General features: G+C 40.9%; 1 protein-coding gene across 3 annotated transcripts in view; it reads right to left on the bottom strand.

Moving 5' to 3' along the window:
* pkib (protein kinase (cAMP-dependent, catalytic) inhibitor beta) overlaps positions 1 to 16344 on the bottom strand; it is a 28833-nt gene that overhangs the window by 10361 nt on the left and 2128 nt on the right. Inside the window, exons 1-2 of one of the 3 annotated variants that reach the window (XM_044170962.1) lie at positions 13580 to 14931; positions 10908 to 11094 (exon numbers count right to left, since the gene is read on the bottom strand). The exons of 1 other annotated variant lie outside the window; for it this stretch is intronic. The gene's annotated coding sequence lies outside the window, so the exon portion shown is untranslated. Of the gene's footprint in view, positions 1 to 10907; positions 11095 to 13579; positions 14932 to 16344 lie in introns of those variants that run through there. One more of the 3 variants, XM_044170961.1, reaches the window with a different exon arrangement.

Genomic DNA, 16344 nt, shown 5'->3' with positions numbered 1-16344 from the left:
GCCCCTATGTAATTTGGTACTAATTATAGGGAAAATGTGAATTTCCTTGAAAGAAAAGCTCGACTGAAATATATGTGTAATATATATTAATTCATCATTTGTTTAGCCTAATATTAGAAACTTCAGCTGATCTGCACTACAGCCCGGCTGATACTGGATGTTTGAGGCCGATACAGATATCGACATTTGGGTGTCGTTATCTGTTATCTGTAAAATCTGATAATGATACACTGGCCCACATACATTTTTTTTAATATCAACACATAACATAAACAAACAATCTTGATACAGATCTCTTAGATTTTTTGTGTGTGACAGAGATACATACTGAGTTGGACATTTTACAGTGTAAAAATCGATGGGCAAACTATGTAATGGTGACACTGTTTCTAAATGACCTCAAACCTACTTTGAGCATTTCTGTACTGCAATGTCTTTTTACTTGTCTGCCAACATATACACTGTTTATCGCTGTAGCTCTATTGTGCACTGACTAAAAGACTCTCCAGGCTACAGTAGGAATTAATTGGAAGCGTACCACATGAACACTGTCTCTATTTTCCCTGTAATTTGCTCAAAACAATATAGTTCTTTCCAGGAAACGTCTTGCAAAATGTTAGTAAATGATTCAGAAATTACGGACCCATACATTTTAGTCTCTAAGTGTTTCAAAGGTAATTTAAATTAAATAGTACTTCCACTGTTCATCCACTGTTTATACATATAAAATACTAGCACAAAATATAAGCAACAGTATTGGCAGCTTCAGTACAAAATATCAGCACTGGTACTGGCCTTTTAAAAGCCATATCTGCCAAAGCTTTGTTCTCTCCAAACAAGAGACAATGATAGATATCAGTTCTCCGAGCCAAGCAGCCTGGCCCTGCCTGCTGCCTGGGGCTGACCTCTATTCTGTTTCTCATCAGTCTAACACTCGCAGTGTGACAGCCTCGGAGAAGCAGCCACAGTCACCGCACACACACACTACAGCTTCACTATAGTCTATACATTACAAATCAGTGCACATAACACATGAACTGACAATGATTAAAATAAACATTATCGCATTTTCTGGTCACGTATGCCATAATTTAGAGAGATGTTTAATTACAAATTGGCAAGTTGTCACTGTGGATGTTTTTCAGTGACAAAGCAATAGTTCTGAGCTTATTTCACTCTCTATTATGCAGTCCCGTTCTTATCTCTCATGCTTCATCTAATAATAAGGAAGTAGGAATAGTAATAGATTGCTTGCAATAATCCAGAACCAGTTTCCCTCACCAGACAGCCTCACCACAACAAATCCAACCCCTATATGTTCACCCAGAGTGTGTTGTCTTTGTGTTGCGACTGTATCCCCCCCTCTCCTATAGCCATGGTATTAGTCAGTCAGTAAGACCGTGGGGGTTTAGGTCAGAAAACGGCCTGCCTGCCCAACAAGAAACTGCAGGAGAAATGATGTTTACACAGCCAGCACGAGAAGTTTTAGATGAATAAATAATGCCTGGGATTAAGTCCTTTGCTATTTTTAGTCCCTCATACCCTGTGATTATTCCCTGTCCTTCTCCCCACTTTTTTCCACTGTTATCCTAAAGCTTAACATGCTCTAGCTGCCATGGAAACTGCACCATTGTTATAAAGGCAGCTATATAGTGGAGGAGGGGAGCCAAGAAAGAAGGATCTTTATACTGCATTGGTATTGTTTTTTTCTGCTCATGGAGTGTCTTTTGTTATGATAACATCGGATTTGACATTAACGTTGGGGAAACTGGGATTACTGCTGCAGGTAGCAAAGAAATAGAAAATAATGCAGAAACACAATAATCAATGTTAACAATGTAGGGCTGGGTATCGTTCAAAGAAATTCCAATATCAGTACCGGTACGATAGCTTGACTTTGATACCGGTTCCTGAACAATACTTTTTTCGATACCAATTATATAAAATCCATTTTAACAAAAAATAAATTCAATACACATTACGGTACAATTACTCACTTGACCTGGGAGCAGCTGGACAAAATGTTTTTACGCTGCGCACTTTACTCAACCTGGATAACTAGACGAAAATGAAGAAAATTATGGAATACCTGTACTGTTTTGGACTACATAAAATATAAATCAATGTCGAAAGGAACATTAATAATAAACAGTATGGCAGCAATACGTCATTGTAGCATCTAGTCTGCCTAAATCAAAGAAGAAGAACGACTATGTGGGTGACGCTTGTGGTACTGGGAAATAATGGCAGAGTGAGACCTCTTACTTTCTCTGTGCTAACGAGCAGTTAGCCCAGATCTGACAACCATCTGCTGGTCTGTAACGTTAAGCAACACCGTGTTTGCCGTCAGAAACACTCTAGGTTATCCATCCCTGAGGTGGCGAGGAGATGATGCGCCGGGGCTTTCATCCCGGGGGACGATGCCGTAAACGGACTCACCGACGAGCAGATACAGGTTAGCTGCACTGGCTAGCTAACAAGCAGCGTGCACAAAGTTCACTTCGTTATCTGTGCAGATAAGCAGCTGGCAGTAAAAAACAAAAACAGTGAGCCCCATCTCTGGGCGTAACGTAGTATTTTTCCTGCATGCCTCTACAATGTGAAATGTGTTGGACAGCCAATCACCAGCGTTATTAGATCTCGGTACAAGCATGCTGCATGCTTACTGGTGCACTGACGCTGATGAGATTTACTCCTTAGGTATCGAAATTTGGTACCGAATGACATTTTTTGATACTCTATGGTATCGAAGCAATTCGGTTGGTGCCATAAAGTTTGTTACCCAGCCCTATAACAATGTGGTATGTAGGAATGTATAGTAAAAATTAGAAATCACTATTAGCTAATCACAATTAAAACGGATTAAATAGAAAAACATTGATGAAAAATGCAGCTGAAAATATAATGATGTGAGACATACGCAGTGCAGAACTATCAAGTTATATGCAAAATACAGCACCTGAGAAAAAATGTGAAGAAAGGAAATGGGCTTCGCTCATCATATTCACATTAACATTAACAGGTGCACACAGGTCATATATATGCACAAACGCTGGAAGGTGAAGCACAACTCTGAAATCAGCAGTTGATTTTCAAAAAATCTGTTGGGTTTTTTTCCTGAGCAGCAGCAGTGGAGAGAGAGAGAGAGAGAAGCAGAGAGTTGAGACTTATCTAATGAGACAGCGTGATCACAGCCTCCCTTCAGATCTCGCAGACGTCCTGGGCAGATCTTCCCGTCTTTTCTGCTGATCCGCGCAGCCCCTTTTCTCACTATGGCTGCCTGCTTTCATGTTTCAGAAGCCAGGACACAGACAAAAACGCATCAGCGCAGGGTTTTACTTTGTAGATAATTTGCTTAGGGGGAGAATCTTTTGAGAGAGAAATCGTCAAGGTCTTGTGCTACAGGTCTGCGCATGTACAGTATAACCCAGATGATTCTCTTGGTGGGCGAAATGTCTCAAAAGGGTATATTTTTCTAGGTCTTTTATTAGAAATCAACCAGTCAATACCACCTATTTCTCAAAGGATCTGATGGATGGATATTGTCTTATCATTATTATTATCAATATTATTACTTTTAGTGTCCTGTGGTAGTATAAATTCTGTTTCAGAGGATTATCCATCTGAATATGAATTCAAATCTGGGGGATTCACTCAATTAGCTGTTTGCTAAACACCTTCTCCCAATCAGCAACTGTCCAAACCTAGCTTAGCAACCATAAACTAGGCTCCACAGGTCCTTCAAGCTTTCAAATCGTCCACATGCCAAAGCAAGAGTTTGCAGGTGGTGTTTTTAACCTTTCCAAAAGCAAAAACACAAGAGCAAAATTGTAAAGAATGCGTTGGTCAAGGTAAGTTAGAAACGTTGGCATGCCAGGCTAACTCTTACTACCTACAGTAGTGACTTAGTGTTACCAAAGCCAAGGAGCAAATCATTTGCTAACTACATAAATTTGTGGGCTTTCGGATTACGAAAAACCTTGGTTCAGGACTGGAACCTCAACCTCATGGGAGCCAATCATGGTTGCTAGGTCCATGCGACAAATCCAGCCCAATGGCCAATCTAAACCAGCCCAATACCAGAACTCAAAATATGCCCCTGCCAAACCATATACACTGCTCTTAAAATCGAATATCAAGTGGTAAATCTCCCATTGTTGTCATTGTAAACTGCATATGTGCCATGCTAGACTGGAACGTTTGACAGGTGTAGCAGATTTAGCAAATGGTCAGTTCTTGTCCTTTATTTTGTTTAATTCTAAAAGACAATAAAAAAATTCAATGAATATCAATATCCCAATTATCAGCTCTCAGCTTCAATCTGCTGAATACTGACATTGTTATTGAACCAGTTTCAGAAACTACCCACAACAATAAAAGGAAGTTACAAGCACTCACTGATATCATTCAGCTATATTATTTACTGGTAAACAGGTCCAAAGAGCACCTCCCGTTGCAGTCCTTCAAATAGCACCTGAAAGCAAACCGCCCTCTCTGTAATTAACTGTGTTTAATGTGCAATAACAACAACAAGCCATTAAGCCTACGAAATGAAGCCGACAAAGTGCCCTCCACGTTGCCAAATATGAAACAGATTGAGCAGCTTTTCATAAGGGTCAATCACAACAACAGAACACCCAGCTATTGAGAGCAATTAGCACACTTGACAGAGAGCCGTAAAGAATGGCTGGCAGGCAGAGCTGGCAAAGGCCTCAGGGATGATCGGAAGAACAGAACATGTCCAGCAAGAACACACGGTTTTGGGAGATGTACGACTTTTACACCTCATGTTCTGATTCAACTCTGATTATCAACTAATCCTGACCATACACCAATGGCCCTCCAATTCACTCCCATTAGAAAGGTCAAACATGAGAAAACCACACTGTCCTAACGTACAGAATGTCCTTTTTTTGCCTGGTGATAGCTGCACACGTGACACCTGTATTGCCATTGATGTATCGGTCTAAGACTGAGTGAAAGGGACCATAGATTTTACCTGTTTGGTAAAGATTGGTGATGTCATCAGGGTGATCTGTGCTTGGGCTTGGAGACTACATATTTTTAACAGAAAGCCTGCGTTACAAACTGGGGGCATGGAGTTTGGATAGCATGGCTGTTTACTACGCAGGGAGGGTGTAACACAGTGACACTATTGAGTTGCATTATGGGAAGTGTAGGATACAGCTTTATTGGATCATGACCAAGTGGCAACCTCTGGGGCTGAAAAATGAAGCCAATGCGGAAGTGCCAAAAATTGCAGTTCCTCGAATGGCCACTTGAGGCTGGCTCCAAAAGGGAGTCAATCTCCGATAACTCCCGTGTGAAAATACCCAACTTTACAGCAGAAATAAACATGTTTACAGCCTGGTACAAAAAACAGTTTTGGTCTCTATAGCTAATTTCCCCATTCATGACAACTGTACGGTGGGTGAATTTTTCTATAACTCACCCGTTTAAATTATATTAAGGCTTAAAGGTATGCATAATTACGACGTGGCCGCTTCGAGTGAAAGGTGGGCACGTCTTTGCCCATTTTTGGATTAGCCGGGAGCCGGTGAAGTCAGGCACTGCTGAGATGGCGTCGGCCAGAGCCACCGCACTGAGCTTCACACTGGCTCTTCAGAAACCTATGGGCGACGTCACGGGAGACTACATCCATGTTCCATACAGTCTATGAGCTTGGCCCATACCAGGAACTAAAATTCAGGATATGTCTGCCTTTGCTGCATCAATTTGACTATTCTTTTTTCATCTGTCTCGTGCAAGTTCCCCAACTTGTGGAAATGCAATGCTAAAATCACTGGAGTGCTCTTTGAATACCAGAGTGATGCCAACTATCAATCATTTAGACTGCAACTTTCATTTTGCAAAGAATAATGAATTAGTGAGATGAGACACCACTATAAAAGTTCAAACTGCAAGTATTAGACATACAATATGTTAGTGTTTTACATTACTTTACATTTATTTAGCTGACATTTTTATCTAAATTATCGATTCACAATAAGTGAATTTCAACCATGTGGATACAATCCAAAAACTGCAAGAACCATGCAAGTACATCAACTTCATTAAATATGCTGAACTGCTTCAAGTGCTACATTTAGAAACAATAAGAGATAGAGAAAGTGTTTTTTTCCTATACATTTTTATGGGCCACAGTGCAGTCTGCAGATGGTAGATGTGTTCCTGCTGTCCTGGTATCAATGGGTTTTGTGTCATTACTTGTTTGAAATTTATGGACATTGGCGCAGATATAATACCTAAGTTTAGTTACTGATACGAAATCGATACTTTTTTAGATACATTACTTTATACGTTTTTTTCCTACAAAACCCTTTTTTCCCATTTATGAAAAGAAGCCAGAAGTTCTCAAATGTTGGATGTTGTCAAAACACAAGCAGCCGTACAAGAGCTTAAAAATCTAAAAAACCTAAAGAAATTGTGTATAATGGGCAACATTTTCATTTATTTAAATCAGAATGATGCAGGTTGAGGTTTGATAACCGTCCCTCGGACTGCAGCTAACATTATTTCAATCTTTTCCTTACCAATGAATCTGATTAGTCTAAAAAAAAAGCCAAGGTTACATCTTTGAAGAGCTAATTTTGTCTGACAAACAGTCCAAAACAGGAAGATATTGAATTTACCTTGATATAAAACAGACAAAATCAGAAATATTTACATTAGAGAAGCTGTAAGCTGAGAATGTTTACCATTTTTTCTTGATAAATTACATCAAAAATTAATGTTTTATCAAAATTTTGACAATTAATTTTCTGTCAATTGACTGTTTCAGCAACTAGTTCATCCAAAACTAGTAATATCCTCTCTCACAAGCCATATATCTGTTGCACCCTTGTAGCTGCATTAAGGCCAGAAGAATAAATCTACGTGTCACACATGTCCGATACATGTGACACCCGGAGGACAGTGTGTGCTGCCGTCACATCAATATTTCAGCACAAAGCCCGTTGTTTTGAAGAGTGTAACCGAGGCCGTCCTCCACCCGGGGCGCTCTCCGGACTAGACCATCGTGTCACCAGCGATGCAGCCTGGGTGTCTGCGGCTGCACGTGCTGCTCCTGCACGCTGGCTACCACCCATGGGCCTCAAGCACTCTCTGACAACAACCCTGGCAAATGGGGCATCGGCTGAGACACACACACAATGCTATAAAGCCAACACACACACTGCCACCCTGCATCAGCAGAAGTGTCAAGCTCTTGTGTTGTTTTTGTGTTTGTGATTAAAGCTGCACTCAGCAATGGGGACAAAAGAGGAGCTGCGAACAGAAGAGGATTTCATCTCCACCGGTAGAATCTCCACTCATCTATTCATCCTGCCATCTTCCAACATTTATACAGGTCCAGAATTAACAGAGAAAGACTGACACTCACTTCCCAAACATTTCCTTCAGCTCCTCCTGGAAAATCCCAAGCTGTTCCCAGACCAGACAGGACATACAGTCCCACCTGCATGTTCTGGGACCAAACCCACCAACATCATTGAATTTGAATAATTGGCATATTTACTTAAAGAAATTACTTAAAAGATGAATCAATCATCAAATTAGTTGCCATGTATTTTTCTACCAACTTATCAATTATTACTGTTTGTTTAAGCTGTAATCTTATAACCATCATGCAGCGTTGCCTAGTAGTGCACCTTAGATGCATAAATACATTTTTGGACATTTGGGGGCAGTAGAACAAGCTCAAAAACACAACATCTCACCTTGATATGGCAAACGTGTTAGCAAACAGTTGCCTATTTACTCATCCAGCAGATTTAGAGCAACATCAGCATCGATTTGGAGTCATACGTCTGTCCACCTGACAAATGTGGGTTCAATATTAAATCTCCTTTTGGCTCTGCTTTGGTCTTCCCTCTCTTTAGCTGTTAAATGTTCCACTATGTTGACCAGCTAGTTGCTAACTTTGTCTGTCTGTTTGGTGCTGGACAGGAAGCGTACGATGAGATAATCAGAGCTTTTTCAGTCTTAAGAAGCAGTGCTGCGAGCCAGAAAACCAAAATAATGAGCTAAAAGAGACTGAAAAGCTCCCTACTGCTCAGAGAAACTAGAACGGGTTGATCATTCTCTGTGGGTTTGTCATTATGAGGGACACCATTAACATACATGCACATAGTGATTTGATTCATTGTTGATATAAAAAATATTGATTAGTGCAGCTTTAAGTTCTGCCACAGTATATTAGCGCCAGTGTTGAAGCCATCAAAGCTCTTCTCTACTCCTTCGTGACTAAATCTGACTTGGATGCAGACTGAAGACAAGATTTTTTTAATTATTATTTTACAAATTTTTCAAATATTTCCCTCTTGCTGCCATTTGAAGATGCAAATGTTCGAAAGTTACCAGGTGCAGCTGTAGAGGCATCTTAGTCTACATCTCAGTGTAAACCACGTGTGACTGTGCCTACTGAAATGCAATTCAAACAGCAAGTGCACCTCTCACCCTCTTACAGCCTCTCCATTTGCCAATCAACAGAATGAGCTCTTCAGATGGTTGATGTCTGACAAACCGTTTTGAGATGCCGTGCCTGTTTCTAGGGCAGACGGAATTCCACGCGGTAATTACAGGGGAAAACAGAGCAGCTGACTCTATTGTGTGGTCTGATACGCTGAAAAGGTCACTGATCTGTGGACTGAATGGATGCCTTGGGAATTACAATAAACCCTTTGTCTCCACAGAGAAACCATCCCATCTCACCTACTGTTCCCTTTCCATCTAATCAGTATGGAGAGGCTGGCAGCAGGAGAGATGACATTGACCAACCACAGTCCTTTCCCATAGAGCCGGGCAGAGGCATGCTGGGGGAAGTCTATTGAGTTATGCTGCCACCCCCCTGCCTCTCGTCAGGCTGGGCTGCTGAGAAAATGGGCACGGAGAGGTTGAGGTCAGAACAGTCTAACACAGCTTCTTAGGAAACAGCTCCCCTCTGTTCCTATTATTATCCTCCATCCTCTACATCTCTGCAAAACACGTCCGCCGTCTTGTATGTCCTCCAGATCCAGGTGGGGAAAGAATGGACTGACACGTTTTAATGGCAGAAAGATAAAAGTAGCCGTAGCCAAATGGAAGCCAGCCATAGGTCACAGTAAAGGGCAATGGGCTTTACAGAAGCACCAGCTCGGACTAAACTCTTATAGGTCACTGGTCAATACAGAGGAATAATGAATGACTAGAGTATAGCCCGGTAAATTACTGTTTCCATCCTCAAAGAGGCGAGGCCCACAATCAATGGGAATTAAATTTGGCGCCGGGTGGTAAAATTGTAAGTGACAGGCTGGAAGGGTGTTGTTTATCTTGCTACAAAGAGACACATTTCAGAAGTGAAGAACACTTTTCTTTCCTTCAATAGCAATTTTATGGCAGACAGCAAAAGGCCCAAAACAACATGTGCTCCTCCGCTTTTCATCTGGAACACTAAGTCTGCAGCAGGGATGAGTAGGGCTGGGATCATTTGAAATTTTTGGACACCCACAATACCAGAGTTTTGGGGCTGATACCAAAATGCCACAGTTTTTGAACCTTACTTTGTACAAGAACTTCAATGAAATAAAGTGCAGTCTTAAAGTAGCCAAATTATGGCCTGATAATCAGACTAAATTGCTATTTTGTTTCACTTAAATGTTGTTGTTTTTTATTGTCAGGGGTTGTTATTTGCCTTAACCAATCAGCAGTGACTGACGTATTCAGTTGCCTACGTTATTTTCACTTGACAGGGAAGGTGCGGTAGCAGTAGTGAGGAGCAGTTTGATCACAGAAATATGCTGATTTAAGAGTAGTTATCTGTTAAGTTGACCTACAATTAAAGCAGCCTCACCTCATGCAGAGATGTCGCCATTTTCATGGCTATTTTTTTTTTTTTGCTATTTTTCTGGCTCTGTAACACGAAGATGACATTTTTAATTCTGAACATAGCTCTGTTTGGGTACCAAAAAACTACTGCAGTTAAATAACCAGCCTTAGAAATGAGACGAGGTGCTATTGCTTGGTAGTAGTTGGGTGATTCTCTTTCACAGAAATTTGATATTTTGAATATTTTATAAAAATTATATTTTATAAAATGACAGAAAATAGTGGAAAATTACCCAAAGCTTATTGTGATGTTTTCACATTGCTTGTTGGGTCTGTCTAAAGGTGTGTTAAGACTGAGTGGCGCAAACCGAGGCAAAGATGCGTGAGTTCAAAATATTTTATTTATTATATTATAATATATTATATTATTTTTACTTTGCGCCAGTCCCGAGGCTGTTTGACTTTAAGACAAGGAGAAGAGGAAAGGGGGTCGGGAGACAAACAACTGAAAGAACTGAAGTTTCTGGTGAGATATTAGTCAGAGGCTGAGCTACCACACAAACAGCACAGGTAAACTCATACATTGCAAGCTACATTGGCTATTTGTGGGGAATAAACACAGGCTGCACCAGCAGTTCCCCGGTCAAAGTCATGCTCATAACGCAAAGCAACATTCCGCCCTGTCTGAAGTTAGAATGATAAAAAAACTGAGAAAAGCAGCACTACCTCACATTTGAGAAGCTAGAACCAGCAAACGTTGATATTTTTTGCTTGAACAGTTGTTGATCAGCTACTCAATTAATCAACTATATTTCAGCACCAGAACTGTCATTTTCGGAGATTTTTTTCATATGCAGCTGGGTGTTGTAATGAAATATCAACATAAAATATCAGCCTTTGACAGCTTCAGTCCAAAAATATCTGTATCACCCTCACATGCCCATTGGTCAAACTTGAAGACGCAGTTTGTGTCCGTCTTGGCTCTTTAATGAGGGAAAGTGTTAGACAGGGGATGAAGATAAGCTGCTCAGTAGTGTCGAGGCCACTGGAGATTAAACAGATTTTATAGGTAAAGCAGTTACCTGTTTACTGATTACAGTGGCAGCCTTTGTTCCTTCTAAAAGATGAAGGGAAGGCCGACTGGGGCTGTTCAGGACGTTAGAGATAAAGGATTGAGCAGCCAGTCACGTCTGGCACCTCTGGGACTCTGGAATCAGAACGGGTGGGTGGAGGGCACGCGGTGCGATGTCATCATCTGTCTGCCATCATCTGTGTTAACACACAGTGACATGAAGCCTGATTTCCAAGAAAGAGCAGGATGCGGAATGAGAACAGATGATAGGAAGTCAGATGATTCACCCAGCGGTGACAGAACAGAGCAGGCTGCCTGCGACGACTTCACTTCCCATGACAAAATATTAACTAAAGGAATTTAAATATGACTAGAACTGATTGTATCCCCATGACTAGAATACTGCGCAACCCCTGTGCACCATAAAAACACAGTTTATGTCTATATTGTAGTTTGCCAACCTCAGAGCTGTTTGGATCACTGTTTATCTAAAATTCTTGTATAATACATTTATATTATAGGTCAAAGCTGCATTCATTATAATTAGTTATGTGTAATGTGAAAGGTGATGCTCATGGTGACGAACCAGATAATTATCACCCAACTCCACAGTTCCCTTCAGCTCTAGAAGCCTTTAGCCTCTTTTAGCTAATTGTTGTGGTTTGCCCACCTGCAAATGTACTGCTTTGGTTTACTGCTCTCATTAGCCTAATTTCCAGCTGCAGCAGAAAAGCTCTGATAAACGCACGATGCGCTACGTGGCCAGCACCAAACAGCAGACAGAGTTAGCATTTAGCTCCTAAAGAGGCAGATATTTTTCTCAGGGGTCGGAGGAGACCAAAACAGGACTAAAGGAAAAGTGAATATTGGACTGCTAGTCTTCAGGTGGCCAGAAACACAACTTTAAATGAATGCTAACGTGGCTCTGTGTCTGATGGGTGTGTAAATAGGAAACTGTTTGCGAACACGTTTGCCATAATAGCTATATAAGGTGATAATATGTCAGTGTTGTTTTCACAGCTTGTTCTACTGCCCCCAAGTGACCAAAAACTAAATGTCATGCAGCTTTAAAGTAATACATTTTTATTACATTAAATGTTAGTACAGTATATCTGACTGATGTAAAAAATTCAATTAAATTTGTGACTGAACCTACAGCCAGTTTATAAAAGCTTTTACATTAACTGTTTTTCTAGTAGGTATTTCCTAGGAAAATCACAGGAAGCGATGTGTCTGTTTTTGGAATAAACAAAAGAAGAACTCGGAAGTTAGCGTGAGCAGTGAGAGCCTGCATGGCTGAACAGAAAGGCCACCAAATCAAGACACACAAATATCAGCAACACAAAAAAAATCAAAAGGAAAATGAAGTCTTAGTATTGCCTGTGCTGTTTGATTGACAGCAAAAACACCACAGCAGCCAGCCACTGAACCAAGACCAAGAAGTGAGACTGGTTTTCAAAAATGACCTCATGGATATGTAATTAACACAGGGTGAAATCATAAAATGAAAGGAAGTGCCTTGGAGCTAAAATGAATATTAAAAATAGGGAGGAGCTGGCTTTACTTTCCCTGACATTGTGTATCATGTTGAGGAGTCACAAAAGAGCACATTCAAGAAGACCAGGATTATAACAGCTACACAAAGACAAGACACCCTAAGAGCGTTTTAAATTCTTTTTTTGCAAACATTTTTCAGCTCCACATTCACCAAAGCATGAAGCCCGAGGCTTGTTCAAGGGCCTTTGCACACGTGGAACTGGCAATAGATGCTTTCGTAGGGGTAAGGACATGAAGGGCTAAACCACACACACTCACATACACGTTACCATTTTTTATTTCAGGGACAGTTTCATTAAGAGTTTAGCAGATTTAAGGGTTTGCCAATAATGACCTTGTGGCAGCGTCTCCTGATGGTCTAAGTGGTAAATGATGTCTATTCTTAGGATTGCAGAGTGGTCACATTTAATACAGTGAAGCACAAAATACTGTCCACTTTGGCCTTCAACAACTCAACCCAACTTTTTAACTCAGAAAAGTCATATGGGGCATTTAGTGTGAAATAATAACCAAAAGTATGCTTGTCTGTTAATACAGATTCTTCTTGGTAGTTTTAACATTTCAGATTTTAAATGTTGCTTTTAGACTAATGAACTCTGACCATGCTTCGACTTCACAGCTCACCATATCCTGATCATCGTCTGAAGGTCACGGTTTACGCACCTTTTAATGAAGCCAAGCAGATAAACCAGCTGCCATATAGCTCTCTGTTGGGAGCCAGTGGCATTTTCATTTGAACAGCTGAGAATGCTGGGACCCCATATGGAGGTGACGGGTAGGCTGCTGGAGTTGACTGGAGCCTGCTCTCGGCCTGTTTTACACTACTGTCTCACAAGTGTTACATTTTAACAAGCCTGCAGCTGATGCCAGGCATGGCTGGTGCTGGCAGATAAGTTGATCACAGGAGGATTTGGTGTTTTTATCCGTTTCAGTGCAGATAATGGCTCCAGCATGCCTCACTGATTCTTCCCTGCCCGCCTGGAATCTACTGTAACCAGCAGTCATTCCTCCGCCTGCTTTGGGGGGTTTGTCGGCGTGTTAGCGCACAGCAGCAGAAGCCAGCCTGGTGTCCAACCTGTGGAGCAGAACAGGTGACAGTGTACGTGCGCAACGACTGACACTCACCAACTGATTTCAGTGCGCTTCGCCGAGGAAAAACACCAAGGAGCCCGAAGTTGGAACTAGCCGCCAGCCACCATCTTCTGCAGGGACGAAGAGGAGAAAGTGCGGCGCGTCAGGGGGTCCGTCCGGTACGACACATCACACTGCTTCATTACAGCCGACACCGCTGGACCAGCGGCATAGTGGACTACACGGCGCACACACCGCACCGACAGCCGAGCACTTCACTGTGCGCTCAGCCCCAGCAGCAACAGGGAGGAGCGTCAAGACGCACACGCTTAGCCCGGCGGATACAGGAAAAGAAGGGATTTGGCCTTCAAAGTAAAGGCTGAACAAATTCGAGAAAGCGAAGAAGGAGGGGGGAAAAAACAAACAGATTTGATTATGTCCATGGGGAAAAGTGGAACATTGCAGAAAAATCAGATGGTATCAGGATATGCACAGAAAACAAAATATAAATAAATCATACCACAAACATGACATTTACAGCAAAAAAAGAAAAGAAAATGAAAGAATAGTCCATATATATCTGTAAGTGATGATAATATTTTGCCCAGACCTACAGACGTACACAGAATATATTGATTTCAAAATGAATTGGCTTGGTAACATTCGATATAATATCTTGTATCCTGCTCAATAGGCCTGAAAGGTTGGATAAGCTCATTTAGTTGGTGGCTTTTCTGTCTCACCAGACGCTCTAACTGTCTAGTGTTAACAACAATACTATCGCAGCTAAACAGAAGACTTCGATTTCTGCTTTTTCAGACAAAAAATACCATTCAACTTAATACAATATAATGCTTCAAGAAGACCTTCTTTTTTTTTCAAGTATTTTGTTTTATTTTGAAGTCACAGGGGCACAGTTTCCGGTGTAATTCTCGCTCACTCGGACTGTTCTGTCTTGCCGCGGCTGCTCAAAGGTTTGTACCATTGTCTTTTCAGTAAGGGGTGCACCGTATCTACACATTCAGATATTAAGAAATGGAATCGCCTTTTCACCTGTCATTTGATAGAATCCAGCCACTCAGTAATTTGTCCTCAGTCCTAAGTTATGTGGATCATTTATTTCATCTCTCCTTATCTCATTGTTATTACACGGATAATAAAACCAAGGCACTGTATTGTAGATGCTACCACTTTAAAAGAGAATCAGAAAAACAGTGGTCCAGTAAAGGCAACTGTGTTTCCACCAAAGGCTGTCATTGTTTCACTCAACAGGCTTTTTTACATTCTCAATATTTTGTTTTGTGCGTATACCCTCGACTACTCATTAACCCGTGCATTCACGTTAACCCCAATTCTTGTTTCTGTTGAGGATATTATAAGCCTGCTGTTCTTTAGACTGGAGGGAAACGAAGGGGTGGAGGAGTGGTGGTAAGTGATTATTCTCAGGTGAACACCTTCACGGCATTTCTGAAGGGCGGACCCAAGCAGATGGAGGTTTGCCCCCCCCTGTTGCTTTAAACTCACTGACCTTCATTGTCACCCCTGCTTACTCACTGTGTGCTGTCATTCCTATTTTCCTTGTGACTTTGCAATGGCCTTATTGGTGCTTTTCCCTATAATTTCCCTTTAGCTGAAAAATATAAATATGTTCTAATACATCATACATATCACTCAAGGGTCTTATTGTTTAACGTCACGCTCTTTAGTGTGCATTGAAAATTTGTCACTTTGCACACCTATGTATAAATACTGTGTACACACACATAGCTGAAAAGGACTTAATAGAGAAACCCACAGCATGTTTATACTGTATTACTCAACACTGAGTTTACTGTGTGCTACTGTATAGTATTTTATTCAGTACCCTGATGATTTTACAATAGAGTACTCAGATGAAAGAATGTGGTGACATATACAGTTTGATGTCATCATTTGCGTTCTTCTTAAATACATCAAATACAAATCTTATCTACAAAACACAAGTAGTTTCCTGAAGTGGACATTTGCAGAGTCATTTTCCTTCACAGAAAATATGTGACGCTGTCATTCTGACAATCATTCTGATTATGTCCGTTGATTCAAAAGTAACACACATCTCATTGTGTCATTTTGAATCATGTTTCCCCCCTCTCTTCTTTGTTACTCACTAGATATTGGAGACATAATAACAAGGTCCACTCAGTGGCTTAAAGAGCACTCCATCGATTTCGCTTTGCACTCCTGCAACGCTGTCGGACTCACGATGGACACTTTAAAAAGGGATCAAAGTCGATGCAGCAGAACCAGAGATTGTCTTTATCGCCATGTCCTCTTTTAGAGGACAAGTAGTATGTGAATCACCGAGGATGAATATTTAGTGCTGATGCAAACATCACAACCGGAAACAACATGACTATAGTGTCCTTGTAATCCTTTTTTCAGCACAGAATACAGAATAATGCACAAACCTCATTGGTTCAGCATGGTTATTGTAGGATATAAAGTTTCAATATAAAAAGTTTCAGTTCATGAAAAAGAACATTTAAAATTAAATATAATAAACTTAGAAAAAGGAGATGACTGGTTGCTCTGTATACTCAACCGCAGATCAAAAATGTGTCGAGTGCTCTTGGAAAACAAAACTGGAAGGCATTCCAGGCACCCCAAAATACAAGACAAATATCATCACAGAAGGAAATATTAAAAAGCCTTTATTATAGTGGCTAAATCAATAAAAAAGCCAACATGTTTCGACCACTGTAGGTCTTGGTCAGGGCTTTAAACAAACAACACATGTTTGTTATAGTAGCAACAGCCAATGGGAGACAAGCACATGATGA

The sequence above is a fragment of the Siniperca chuatsi genome, linkage group LG17 (assembly GCF_020085105.1).
Source record: "Siniperca chuatsi isolate FFG_IHB_CAS linkage group LG17, ASM2008510v1, whole genome shotgun sequence".
Taxonomy (NCBI): Eukaryota; Metazoa; Chordata; class Actinopteri; order Centrarchiformes; family Sinipercidae; genus Siniperca; species Siniperca chuatsi.
This window is presented reverse-complemented; position numbering and strand designations above follow the sequence as displayed.